The 12,554-nt window shown below is 46.4% G+C and overlaps 2 non-coding genes across 2 annotated transcripts; both read left to right on the plus strand.

Moving 5' to 3' along the window:
* Nucleotides 1–876: 876 nt before the first annotated feature.
* LOC148071376 (5S ribosomal RNA) lies at nucleotides 877–995 on the plus strand. Its single transcript, XR_015712885.1, has one exon. It is a non-coding gene; the product is annotated as a 5S ribosomal RNA (ribosomal RNA).
* Nucleotides 996–2,702: 1,707 nt separating this feature from the next.
* LOC148071377 (5S ribosomal RNA) lies at nucleotides 2,703–2,821 on the plus strand. The gene has a single exon (XR_015712888.1). It is a non-coding gene; the product is annotated as a 5S ribosomal RNA (ribosomal RNA).
* Nucleotides 2,822–12,554: the final 9,733 nt, after the last annotated feature.

The raw sequence follows: 12,554 nt of genomic DNA on the forward strand, positions 1-12,554 counted from the left end.
GGAACCAGGGGGCCTAGGGAGCCTCCTCCTGCGGGGATGGAGAACCAGGGGGCCTGGGGAGCCTCCTCCTGCGGGGATGGAGAACCAGGGGGCCTGGGGAGCCTCCTCCTGCGGGCATGGAGAACCAGGGGGCCTCGGGAGCCTCCTCCTGCGGGGATGGAGAACCAGGGGCCTGGGGAGCCTCCTCCTGCGGGGATGGAGAACCAGGGGGCCTGGGGAGCCTCCTCCTGCGGTGATGGGGAACGATGGGGCCTGGGGAGCCTCCTCCTGCACCAGGGGGCCTGGGGAGGCTCCTCCTGCGGGGATGGGGAACCATGGGGCCTGGGGAGCCTCCTCCTGCGGGGATGGGGAACCAGGGGGCCTGGGGAGCCTCCCCCTGCGGTGATGGGGAACCATGGGGCCTGGGGAGCCTCCTCCTGCGGGGATGGAGAACCAGGGGCCTGGGGAGCCTCCTCCTGCGGGGATGGAGAAGCAGGGGGCCTGGGGAGCCTCCTCCTGCGGGCATGGAGAACCAGGGGGCCTGGGGAGCCTCCTCCTGCGGGGATGGGGAACCAGGGGGCCTGGGGAGCCTCCTCCTGCGGTGATGGGGAACCATGGGGCCTGGGGAGCCTCCTCCTGCACCAGGGGGCCTGGGGAGCCTCCTCCTGCGGGCATGGAGAACCAGGGGGCCTGGGGAGCCTCCTCCTGCGGGGATGGGGAACCAGGGGGCCTGGGGAGCCTCCTCCTGCGGTGATGGGGAACCATGGGGCCTGGGGAGCCTCCTCCTGCGGGGATGGGGAACCAGGGGGCCTGGGGAGCCTCCTCCTGCGGGGATGGGGAACCAGGGGCCTGGGGAACATTTTCAACACTTTGGGGCATTTCACAAGCGCTTCCCTCGCTTACGGCCACACCACCCTGAATGAGCCCGATCTCGTCTGATCTCGGAAGCCAAGCAGGGTCGGGCCCAGTTAGTACTTGGATGGGAGACCGCCTGGGAATACTGGGTGCTGTAAGCATTTTTTTTTGCCATTATTTGTGGGTAGAAAAGTGAGAAAAGTGACCTAAAATAGAACCGGGACTAGGCGGCAGTTCCCCCCACCAGGCGGCGGCATTTGGGGCATTATTTGTGGGTCAGAAAGTGAGAAAAGTGACCTAAAATAGAACCGGGACTAGGCGGCAGTTCCCCCCACCAGGCGGCGGCATTTGGGGCATTATTTGTGGGTCAGAAAGTGAGAAAAGTGACCTAAAATAGAACCGGTGCAGGCGGCATGTCCCCCCACCAGATGGCGGCATTTGGGGACCCGTAGTGTGGGCAGAAAACTCACCAAAGTGACTTAAAATAGAACCGGTGCAGGCGGCATGTTCCCCCACCAGATGGCGGCATTTGGGGACCCGTAGTGTGGGCAGAAAACTCACCAAAGTGACTTAAAATAGAACCGGTGCAGGCGGCATGTTCCCCCACCAGATGGCGGCATTTGGGGACCCGTAGTGTGGGCAGAAAACTCACCAAAGTGACTTAAAATAGAACCGGTGCAGGCGGCATGTTCCCCCACCAGATGGCGGCATTTGGGGACCTGCAGTGTGGGTAGAAAACTCACCAAAGTGTCCTAAAATAGAACCGGGACCAGGGGGCCTCTTCCCCCACCAGGTGGCGGGCTTGGGGGGCTTGGTTTCCGGGTAGAAAACTCACCAAAGTGTCCTAAAATAGAACCGGGCCAGGCGGCATGTTCCTCCACCAGGTGGCGGGCTTGGGGGGCTTGGTTTGCGGGCAGAAAACTCACCAAAGTGACCTAAGATAGAACCGGGCCAGGCGGCATGTTCCCCCACCAGGCTGCGGGCTTGGTGTGCCTTTATTGTGGGTAGAAAACTCACAAAAGGGACCTAAAATAGAACCGGACCAGGCACCATGTTCCCCCACCAGGCGGCGGGCTTAGGGTGCTTGGTTTGTGGCCGCTCTCCTCTTCACCATCTACACTTCCGACTTCTGCTACAACTCAGAGCTGAGTCTCGTCCAGAAGTATGCTGACGACACTGCCATTGTTGGATGCATCAGGGACAACAGCGAAGACGAGTATAGGAGTCTGATACGTGACTTTGTGGACTGGAGTGAGAGGAACCACTTGCAGCTGAACACCTCAAAGACCAAGGAGCTGGTCTTGGACTTCGGGAGGTCCAGGACAAAGCCACGTCCAGTGTCCATCAGAGGCGACGAGGTGGAGATAGTTGACAATTATGAGTACCTCGGCGTGTGGCTGGACAGTAAACTGGACTGGTCCTGCAACACAGACCATGTATATAAGAAAGTTCAGAGTAGACTGTACTTTCTGAGGAGGCTTCGATCATTTATTTATTTATTATTATTATTTATTTTTTTTAGAATCCCTTATTAGTCCCGCGAGGGGAAATTCAGCCATTCACACATACTGACGGGAGTAGGCTGCACACTTGCGCCAAGTTCACCATCAGGAGCAATCAGGGTAAAGTGTCTCAGGGACACAACGACACAAGCTTGTCTGGAGCTGGGATTGAACCTGCAACCTTTTGGACTGCAGGCAACCACTCTGCCTCCTCCTGCGGTGATGGGGAACCATGGGGCCTGGGGAGCCTCCTCCTGCGGGGATGGGGAACCAGGGGGCCTGGGGAGCCTCCTCCTGCGGGGATGGGGAACCAGGGGCCTGGGGAACATTTTCAACACTTTGGGGCATTTCACAAGCGCTTTCCTCGCTTACGGCCACACCACCCTGAATGAGCCCGATCTCGTCTGATCTCGGAAGCCAAGCAGGGTCGGGCCCAGTTAGTACTTGGATGGGAGACCGCCTGGGAATACTGGGTGCTGTAAGCATTTTTTTTTGCCATTATTTGTGGGTAGAAAAGTGAGAAAAGTGACCTAAAATAGAACCGGGACTAGGCGGCAGTTCCCCCCACCAGGCGGCGGCATTTGGGGCATTATTTGTGGGTCAGAAAGTGAGAAAAGTGACCTAAAATAGAACCGGGACTAGGCGGCAGTTCCCCCCACCAGGCGGCGGCATTTAGGGCATTATTTGTGGGTCAGAAAGTGAGAAAAGTGACCTAAAATAGAACCGGGACTAGGCGGCAGTTCCCCCCACCAGGCGGTGGCATTTGGGGCATTATTTGTGGGTCAGAAAGTGAGAAAAGTGACCTAAAATAGAACCGGGACTAGGCGGCAGTTCCCCCCACCAGGCGGCGGCATTTGGGGCATTATTTGTGGGTCAGAAAGTGAGAAAAGTGACCTAAAATAGAACCGGGACTAGGCGGCAGTTCCCCCCACCAGGCGGCGGCATTTGGGGCATTATTTGTGGGTCAGAAAGTGAGAAAAGTGACCTAAAATAGAACCAGGACTAGGCGGCAGTTCCCCCCACCAGGCGGCGGCATTTGGGGCATTATTTGTGGGTCAGAAAGTGAGAAAAGTGACCTAAAATAGAACCGGGACTAGGCGGCAGTTCCCCCCACCAGGCGGCGGCATTTGGGGCATTATTTGTGGGTCAGAAAGTGAGAAAAGTGACCTAAAATAGAACCGGTGCAGGCGGCATGTCCCCCACCAGATGGCGGCATTTGGGGACCCGTAGTGTGGGCAGAAAACTCACCAAAGTGACTTAAAATAGAACCGGTGCAGGCGGCATGTTCCCCCACCAGATGGCGGCATTTGGGGACCTGCAGTGTGGGTAGAAAACTCACCAAAGTGTCCTAAAATAGAACCGGGACCAGGGGGCCTCCTCCCCCACCAGGTGGCGGGCTTGGGGGGCTTGGTTTCCGGGTAGAAAACTCACCAAAGTGTCCTAAAATAGAACCGGGCCAGGCGGCATGTTCCTCCACCAGGTGGCGGGCTTGGGGGGCTTGGTTTGCGGGCAGAAAACTCACCAAAGTGACCTAAAATAGAACCGGGCCAGGCGGCATGTTCCCCCACCAGGCTGCGGGCTTGGTGTGCCTTTATTGTGGGTAGAAAACTCACAAAAGGGACCTAAAATAGAACCGGACCAGGCACCATGTTCCCCCACCAGGCGGCGGGCTTAGGGTGCTTGGTTTGTGGCCGCTCTCCTCTTCACCATCTACACTTCCGACTTCTGCTACAACTCAGAGCTGAGTCTCGTCCAGAAGTATGCTGACGACACTGCCATTGTTGGATGCATCAGGGACAACAGCGAAGACGAGTATAGGAGTCTGATACGTGACTTTGTGGACTGGAGTGAGAGGAACCACTTGCAGCTGAACACCTCAAAGACCAAGGAGCTGGTCTTGGACTTCGGGAGGTCCAGGACAAAGCCACGTCCAGTGTCCATCAGAGGCGACGAGGTGGAGATAGTTGACAATTATGAGTACCTCGGCGTGTGGCTGGACAGTAAACTGGACTGGTCCTGCAACACAGACCATGTATATAAGAAAGTTCAGAGTAGACTGTACTTTCTGAGGAGGCTTCGATCATTTATTTATTTATTATTATTATTTATTTTTTTTAGAATCCCTTATTAGTCCCGCGAGGGGAAATTCAGCCATTCACACATACTGACGGGAGTAGGCTGCACACTTGCGCCAAGTTCACCATCAGGAGCAATCAGGGTAAAGTGTCTCAGGGACACAACGACACAAGCTTGTCTGGAGCTGGGATTGAACCTGCAACCTTTTGGACTGCAGGCAACCACTCTACCATCTGTGCTATGTCGCCCCTACCGGGCCAGGCGGCATGTTCCCCCACTAGGCGGCGGGCTTTTGGTGCTTGGTTTGTGGGTAGAAAAATCAGAAAAGTGACCTAAAATAGAACCGGGCCAGGCGGCATGTTCCCCCACCAGGCGGCGGGCTTTGGGTACTTGGTTTGTGGGTAGAAAACTCCCTGGAGGTGCCCCGGCCCGGGTTGGCGGGCGACTCGAGTGGTCATGCCCGACTTTGAGACACTTTGACGCAGTCATGTGAGCAACCTACACCAGTCCCTGGAGGTGCCACGGCCCGGGTTGGCGGGTGACTCGAGCAGACAAGCCAGACTTTCTCACGCTCATGCGAGCGACCTCCACCAGTCCCTGGATGTTGGGCTCCAGGGAGGTCGGCGGGGGAAGACTGGTTCTCAATATGAGATTTTTCCTAAGTGTGAGTGCTCTGCAAAAGTTGTCATTGCGATGTCACGAGTGCAACCACATAGAGGTTTATAGGAACATGGGTCAGTCGGTAAGAGATGGGCGAATGCCGTTCGGAAGGGTCTGGGTGATGGCCTTCGTCGCCCCTGTTCAATCGAAAGGGATTCGGGTTCAGATCCCCAAACCTGGGTCAGGCGGAGACAGGCGGCGTGAGGCCCTGGAATGGGTTCGCCCCGAGGGAGGGGCCCGCGCCCTGTAAAGCGTCGCGGTTCCGGCGGCGTCCAGTGACGTCCGGTGAGCTCTCACTGGCCCTTGAAAAACTGGGGGAGAAGGTGTAAATCTCGCGCCAGGCCGTACCCATATCCGCAGCAGGTCTCCTAGGTGAACGGCCTCTTGCATGTTGGAACAAGGTGGGTAAGGGAAGTCGGCAAATCAGATCCGTAACTTCGGGACAAGGATTGGCTCTAAGGGCTGGGTCGGTCGGGCTGGGGTGCGAAGCGGGCCTGGTAACTATGACTCTCTTAAGGTAGCCAAATGCCTCGTCATCTAATTAGTGACGGGCATGAATGGATGAACGAGATTCTGACTGTCCCTACCTACTATTTAGCGAAACCACAGCCAAGGGAACGGGCTTGGCGGAATCAGCGGGGAAAAAAGACCCTGTTCAGCATGACTCTACTCCGGCACTGTGAAGAGACATGAGAGGCGTAAAATAAATGGGAGAGAAGCCCCTCTGGGGGTCCGCGGCGGTGAAATACCACTACTCTGATCGTTTCCTCACTTACCCGGTGAGGCGAGGAGGAGGGGCCCCCGAAAGGAACCCCTCGTTTCTGGCTTCAAGCGATCTGTCCCCTGGCCCCAGCGCCGGGGAAAAAGCGCGACCCGCTCAGAGGAAAGTGCCAGGCGGGGAGTTTGACTGGGGCGGGACACCTCAAACCGTCAAACGGTAACGCAGGAGTCCTAAGGCAGGCTCAGGGAGGAATAAAACCTCCCGTGAAGCAGACGGGCAAAAGCTCGCTTAATCTTTATTTTTAGTAAGAATACAGACCGTGAAAGTACGGCCTCACGATCCTTCTGACTTTTTGGGTTTTAAGCAGTAGGTGTCAGAAAATTTACCACAGGGATAACTGGCTTGTGGCGGCAAAGCGTTCATAGCAACGTCGCTTTTTGATCCTTCGATGTCGGCTCTTCCTATCATTGTGAAGCAGAATTCACCAACTGTGGATTGTTCACTCACTAATAACTTTTTCCTCCTCTATCCTTTTTTCACAAAATTGATGGCTTACTATCAGATTTTATTTGGAATAAAAAACATCAGCAAATTCGAAGACAAATCCCCAGAAACCTAAACAGATGGGTGGTCTAGCCTAACCAAATTTTTGGGCCACCAATATAAGAATCTTAAATTATTGGCTTAAGAGTAGAAACTTTAACTTTCCCCCTGGATGGCTAACACTTGAAGCCAAATCTGTTGAACCAACGTATTTAAAAGCCCTGTCGGTGTTGTCATTTGGCTACCGTAATTCTAAAACTATGAAACGCACTTGAAATGTTTAATGTCAACACTGCAATTCTACCCCCGATTGCGCTTAACGACCTCAAACCACTTTGAGGTCATACACGACGACATTAAATTGGTAAAAAATGCTTAATTTTTATTTTTTTAAGATTTGATTGTTCACGCATTAAGGGAAGTCAAGATGCTCTCGCAGACATGCTTGAGAGGTCCTGTAAAAGTGACTATATTGTATATTTTTAGGTGTTTCAACTCTGTTAATGTTGACATTGTTTTATGAATGACTAAAATAAAGTCTGGATGTGCTATTTCGCTTGAGCCTCTTTATAATCCAGACAGCTTTTCTATGAAAATAGAACCTTTCATTGAGATTGCGTTTATGGACATATGTTTTCTTTTTATTTAATGAGAGTCTACGTGACGTTTGTCAACAGTAATCGCGATCCCGCAGAGGTGACGTCACACACGCTAATAAACTGATCGTGCAGGAATGTAGAGCCGTCACACTACAGGAATAAAATGAGATATTGTGCTTGTTTGTTTAAAAGCGCCATGGAATACAACTGTAGATGTGTGCTTGTATAAAGACCGAGTTAAGTTCTGTAGTTTCAGCGTCAGCTAAAAAGTTTTAAAACTGCCGCACACGCAACTTCCGCCAAACCTCCGGATGTTGACAACAGACTTGTTGTTACTCGTCCCAGAACATGCGTTTTTGTTGCCCACGTTTGTGCAGTAACTTCACGGAACAAGGTGCGCGTCACCAGTCTATTGAGGTAAGATATAATTATTGCTTTAAGTCGACTCAGAAATAAGGTTTCATTGCGTGTAATGTAACTTTCTGTGGTGCGTTAACACGAGAGCTAGTTCGCTAAAACTTAGCTTTTTAAATTATAATGTAACTCACACATGTATATTGGTAGGTCATGGTAGGCGATTTATTTTATTAATTCCAGATATTGATTTCATTTATCACTTCCGCATATTAATACAAATAACATATTTATCCTATTTAATTATATAAGTATACGTTTATTTTAACCCTTTTGGATGAGGGATTTGATCTGTTGTAGTTTTCTTTAAATGAAATAATATATATAAAATAATATTGAAAAGTATTTTAAATTTCAGCATAAAGAGGTAAACCAGATGGAAACACCATCAAACAATGGATGAAGGAAACATGGAGAGCTTATCTCTGAATGATCAAGTATACTTGCTTGTATTTATTGATTTATTATATTTAAAAGGGAGCACTAGTATGTTTTAGTTTTGTTTTTGCATGGAAGTGACCTGCAAGAACTGCCCAGAACTCCAGACCTGCTTGATATGAAACCTTTCTCTCTGTGGTTCCTAACAAATGATTTCAAATGTGAAGTAAGTGAGTAAGTAATATTTGTAGGCATAGTGAACACAAACTTGTAAACCTACAGCACATCCCATTATGGAAATAATCTAAAATTAAATTCTATGTTTTTTTTTAGTTGAGATGGAGTGATGCATATCAGGTGCTGGACTAACCATCGGAGGTGGAAGGGGTCAACACATGTCAAAAGCAGGTGAGATGGTTACATCATACACACTTTGGTCTTTAAAATAGTCATGTTTGGTAATAATGATAAATACATTTCTGTGGCAGGACGCACTGACATGCTTATGGTCAAGGTTTTCTGGATTCTGTTGTTGGAAACACTCGTGCCTGTCAAGGTGGTAGGTACCAGACTGAAGAGTATTTTACAATAGATTTTACACTTCAAATGATCGGAATCATATGACTTCATTAATACAATGTTTTCCAGGTTCTGTTGACAAAGAGGATTCGACGTTGTTATGGCAGTATGGAGACGGCAGGAAGTGAAAGATTCTTTAGAAAGAGATGAACCACCTCTGGAAGTCTCTGTGAAGTCGTTGTGATTCCCTGAAAGAGTTGTCTCGCATGGCAGCGTCACAGCAAGGTAAGAGTTTATTTAGCAAGTGAAGAACAGAACTAGTACAAGTACAGCTGATTATTCTTATTGTCTTATTATTTTAAGATGCACCATGGGCTTGACTGGTGAGGCTTTGAAGGATCTTCAGAGCATTTTAGGTGCAGGAGCAAGTCAGCATGACGTCACTCGGACCAGAAACTACTACACACAAGTCTTCGCGTTGATGGTCCCACAAGGATGAGACCATCAACGTCGTGCAGATTCACTCTGATGGTTACTCGTGACATTTGTGACGATCTGTGAACAATTGTTTGATATGGATCCTGTAATAAAGCACAATTTGATATAATTTTGAATAATATTCCCATAGTATTTGTTAGGAGAATTAGTGAAGTTCTCGATGCCTGGACAGAGTGAAAACAACCAGAGTAAAAATGTGTTACTCGCGAGGGGAGACACTCAGACCGTAGAGACCACGCTCAAACAATCTCAGTGACAACCAACGATCTGTGTCTCCCTCACGCTTTTTATTTAGTTTCACAGCTACATCAGCCACAACCAGGCTGTAACAGGTTTACAGATACGATGAACGTTGTTTAGAGAGGGCACACACGCTGGCAGGGTTGACCTTCGGCTGGCAGGAGCAAGACAAGAACCATCTACAGTTTGTGGGTCAAATGTCATGGTATGTGGTTTCATCAGCCATCATGCACAAGTTGTATCAGTAATGATGTACAAGTTTAATCAGTCACGAGGCACCGACTTGTGAGGGACAAACATTCTGATCACTTAAATTCTTTTAACAGTATTCATCCCAACATGATCAATGCAGTTGTAACTTCAGAGATGCCTATAATTGATACCAATCAATGCTTAAAAAATTAAAATAACGTTTTTATGATAACAGTTCATATATTTTATTATGACAGGGTGATAAAAAGCAGCTCATGTACAATATTCATATTGGAGTTTATAGCGTATCCAGTGTCAAAAGTTAAACGTTTACTACTATTGGAATAATTACATCTATAATCATACGTTAGTAATCAATAACATGTACTACTTACAGCTAATCAATAATAAACAGAGGCTTGATATTGAGGCTAGTGTGAACTATCATGCTCATTTTTAGATGCCCAGGGGGCTATGTGCCCCTCAGATATATGAAACCTGGTCTTTGTGACCTCTGACACCTCTAAAATCATATGCTGGTGGAACCATAATGATCACTCCTTTCAAACCGGAAGTAGCTTCAGGAAGCACCTCGAAAAACGCCCTTGAAAACATGTGTACAAATGGAACATGAAGAACCTCTAAAAGTTTCAGATCATTTAAATTAATAATGGTCGATTTATGGAGCTTCAAAGCGAAGTTCATAGCGACATCAAACCAGCACAGTTCAACTCAGAATGGAGTCTAGTATAACATATCCAAATATCAGCTCTGAGGTCCAAGTAGAAAAAAAGTTGCCTAAGTCCATTCCTGGAAGATCGGGTCTGGTCATTGTCTTACACTCAGAGACCATCTTGACAGAAGAATGACAACCTCTCCCTCATTTTTGGACTCATTGACACCAAACTTCTCACAGTATAGTAGGAGACCATCTGAATGTGTCATATAAATATCAGCTTTACAAGGGCCTTCATGCCTCTTGAAGTTAGAGAATTAACCCTTTAATGTAGCACAGGCCACTACAAACAAATAAATCATTTCATGAACCCTGTTAGTCGTTCAGTATTTGTTGTTGTTGGTGTGTGTAGTTTTCTGATAGTATAACAGCAGTCTTGAGTCACCTATCAATAACATAAATATGTATATTTTAAAGTTCAAACATGTACTGTGGGTCTTACAAAGCTTTTAGACGTGCTGTCTTCTATCTATCACATGGAATGACAAAATTATGAAAGTTATTGGAAGTGTGGTGATTTCAAGAAAGCAGTGGTTTATCTTCATCCTTCTTACTTTGGACATGTTGGGTAAATATTATTGTTTTTACTATAATTATTGTTTGACTAATGTCATTCGTTTTGTTTGTTTGTCTTAAGTTTACTTTCTTATGTAACATGTTCGAAATAAAGCATTCATTCATTCATGATTCATTAACATATGGTGTCTGCTTTGCCTAAATATTGTTCATGTTGAACTCTGTGTCGATCTCAAACTGGGGTAAACAGAGAGAGAGAGAACCTTTTTACAACTTTTAAATCACCAATAGTCATTTTCACAACACATTACCTGCTCTGATGATGAATACTATGGGACGTTATTCAAAATTATATCAAATTGTGCTTTATTACAGGTTTCATATCAAACAATTGTTCACAGATCATCACAAATGTCACGAGTAACCATCAGAGTGAATCTGCACGACGTTGATGGTTTCATCCTCAGCGAAGGCTTGCGTGTAGTAGTTTCTGGTCCGAGTCATGGTTCGAGTGACGTCATGCTGACTTGCTCCTGCTCCATGGTGCATCTTAAAAGAATAAAACAATAAGAATGATCAGCTGTACTTGTACTTGTCTGATCATTTGAAGTGTAAAACTATTGAAAAAGACTCTTCAGTCTGGTACCTACCACCTTGACAGGCACGACCAAGTGTTTCCAACAACAGAACCCAGAAAACCTTGACCATAAGCATCAGCATGTCAGTGCGTCCTGCCACAGAAATGTATTTATCATTATTACCAAACATTGTACCGCTCAAATGGGTGAAAAAGTGAACACTTCAAATGTTAACATTGACATTGTAAATGCTCTTTCCTGTAATATTGAATAAAAAAAATGTGGGGGAAAAAAAAGAAAGCAGTGGTTTATCTGTACTTATATCTTAAATATCTCCTTTTGCTGTACGTTTGTTTCTTTATGTTTGTATTTTGTTGATGTACTCTGGGTTTTGATGGCTAATAATTAAGTAGTGGAAAAGGTGTAGGTTTAGACAAGCTTATGCTTCATCCTACTGTTGGGTAAATATTGTTTTGACTATTATTATTATTGTTTGACTAATGTCATTAGTTTCTTTGTTTGTTTTAAGTTCACTTTCTAATGTAACATCAACAACGTTCAAAATAAAGCATTCATTCATTCATGATTCATTAACAAATGGTGTCTGCTTTGCTGAATATTGTTGAACTCTATGTCGACCTCAAACTAGGGTAAATGGAGACCTTTTTACAAATTCTTAATAGCCAATAGTCATTTTCACAACCCTGGGGAAAGATGGCATCCTAAAAACATAACTTATGCAATTAGTTAGTTTGATTTATATTATATATTATATAATATATATATTATATATTTATTTTTATATCCTTTAAAACGTTATGCAGCTATACATATAAAAGCTTATAGTTAACAAAAAATGATGTATGATTGACTTAGATTTATAAATATTTTTATTTTTATTCATTGCTACTCTATCTCAGTTAGTAGATATATGTAAATTGAAAATTTCAATAGTACAGTATGACATTTGGAGATTGATCTCTCGCGAATTGATTGCTCTTGCTTTGTCCCTTTTTTAGTAACCTGAGAGAACTTGAGTGTGCAATGGAGTTACCTGTTACCAACATGGAATATAATCGGCAAATTGTCTTTTTTTCTGCTATGCAAGAGTTCCTGAAGAACAGAGTAGCGTCAAAGGACCTCAACCTGAGGAAAAAAGTTAAGTGTGTTGTCGGCATTTATAGGTTAGGTTAGGTAGAACTTTATTGATCCTTCAGGAAGTCTCTTTCGGTGATTATTCATTAAAAAAAAAAAACAAGAACAAAGAGGAATAAAAAGAAAGAACAAGATTACACAATCTTAGTCTAAAGATAAAGATAAAGAACATAGATCAAAGACAAATAACAAAGACAAAGGATACAAAGATTAACATAGAATAGAATGTCAAGATACTTTCGCTGCACTCCTGCCCCCAAACTCAGAATTGTACAATCTAATAACACGAGGAATTAATGAGTCCCTGAGTCTATTAGTTTTGCATCATGGGAGGAGCATTTGTGCACTCCATCTGCTTCTCTGCTCACTGATGACAGTGTTCAGAGGATGACT

The sequence above is a fragment of the Callionymus lyra genome, chromosome 9 (genome assembly GCF_982586985.1).
Source record: "Callionymus lyra chromosome 9, fCalLyr1.hap1.1, whole genome shotgun sequence".
Taxonomy (NCBI): Eukaryota; Metazoa; Chordata; class Actinopteri; order Syngnathiformes; family Callionymidae; genus Callionymus; species Callionymus lyra.